This window comes from Pan troglodytes, chromosome 16 (genome assembly GCF_028858775.2).
Source record: "Pan troglodytes isolate AG18354 chromosome 16, NHGRI_mPanTro3-v2.0_pri, whole genome shotgun sequence".
NCBI classification, from domain to species: domain Eukaryota; kingdom Metazoa; phylum Chordata; class Mammalia; order Primates; family Hominidae; genus Pan; species Pan troglodytes.
In genome coordinates, this window is record NC_072414.2 from 13,636,358 (window position 1) to 13,638,213 (window position 1,856).

Genomic DNA, 1,856 nt, shown 5'->3' on the forward strand with positions numbered 1-1,856 from the left:
GAAAACTAATAGATGTCAGCATCTGGCTTGGACTACTACTACTCTTTATCTACCTCCTTAAATTCTGAACCAACAAATCTTTGTTAGAATGACGCTTAGTCACTATGTTCATTTCCAGCTGCTGTGGAAGACAAAACCCTACCTTCATTTTTTGTAAGTTCCACAAAGAAGATGCAAGTTGGTATTTTCTCATTTCTGAGATCCCTACTAACAAAATATTGCACACAAGATCCTATGTGTTACCACATCTCATTTCATAGATCACCTTACATAAATAATTTTTTGTATGAAAATCACAACTGCAATACTGGGTGTCACCCATTTTGCTTTGACTCACACCATTTCCTTGGAGCTAGTTAGAAAGTAGTAAAATGTCCTTTTGGGGACTGCAAGAAATATGCAACACTTTACAGATTTCTATGTCATCCTTGTGTGGGGACCATGCTGATCTTCTCAACGTTGTTTCAATTTTACTATATGAACCACTGAAGCCAGCACAAATCCTTATTTTTATACATGAAGACTGATCAGTGATGGATGAGGCTTAGCTCTGTTAAATCTAACCAACTTAATTGAGATTTAGTGAAGTCTATTGAATGGCTTCATGGTGATGCAGCATTTGAAAATATTTTAAAAACTCAAGGTAGAGATGTAAGAAGCGTGGGAGATTTTTACTTTTAGGAAAAAAGAATCACTTGAGGGGACAACCACAAGTTGGAACCCACTACAACTTGGGAAAGATGACATGGGATTTTACAGAATAAGGTGAGACCTTCCACTACCTACAAAATGGTGCTACACAGGATATAAAGGGCCAGGGATATAGATCTGTTAACAAAGACAAAATGGATCTCTAATTTCTTCCTGTAACATTATTTCAACTTGACTTACTGTTTCAAACTACCACAACTAATATTGGCTAGAGAAAATAGAAAAAAGCCACTCAAAGGATAACTTACCATGAAGGTCTAGGCCATGCCCAGGCTAAGATGTGGGTTTCACATCAGGTTTTGAGTGTGAGGAGAAGGGTCAATTTGCTCACTATGTGTGTGGCTAAAGCTAAAAGTTCTAGCTGCCAGAGTAGGGTGCTGGTACTTTGGAAACAATGGCTGAGAATATGTACGTGAACTTTAAAAACATGTAGTAACTTCAAAGTCTACACCATGAAGACTGAGGGATCTGTGTTAATAAGGGCATCCTGGTCACAAAGGTCAATCATTACCAGACTGCAGGAGCAGTTTCAATGGCAACGATGCAGCAACAGAATGAATGGAAACAACAAAAAGAAGAGAATGGGCATTTCCCCCCCAATCCTTCTGACTTGTATGAAAGGAATGTCTTCCTTGGACTTAGGTTCAGATTCTTTTAAAAAATTCAAGAATGAAGGTATGGAAGACAGCCCCCTGGGGACACTATCAGGTTTTCTGCTTAAAGTGGACATTTTGAGACCCAAACAACTAATTAGAAAAACCAAAATTGTGACTTTATGTTTATCCCATGCATAGGGGTTATACTTCAAATCAAGAAGACAACATTAGCATCCCTAAAGCCCTAAAATGAAGAATCCTGGAGCCATTACTCCTTCTAACTAGTCTAGCTTTCTGCCTGGTTTCTGGCTGATGAAGTGAAGTAACTCACTGTCATTCAAAAACTACCTGAAACAAACTATAAAATCTCACCTAACCTTTAAATGTAAACACTTACGGATTGAATCCACAAGCAACAGCATAACGTTCTGCAATCATTCCACATGTATCTTCAGCACAGGTGTCAACATTTTGCTGAAGAACCAGGCCAACTATCTCTGATGATCCATGACATATGGCAAGCATGAGGGCTGTGCTAAAATAACAAAG

The 1,856-nt window shown here is 38.5% G+C and overlaps 1 non-coding gene across 1 annotated transcript; it reads right to left on the reverse strand.

Annotated features, from left to right (window-relative positions):
• Nucleotides 1-391: 391 nt before the first annotated feature.
• LOC129137255 (U6 spliceosomal RNA) lies at nt 392-498 on the reverse strand. The gene has a single exon (XR_008539686.1). It is a non-coding gene; the product is annotated as a U6 spliceosomal RNA (small nuclear RNA).
• Nucleotides 499-1,856: the final 1,358 nt, after the last annotated feature.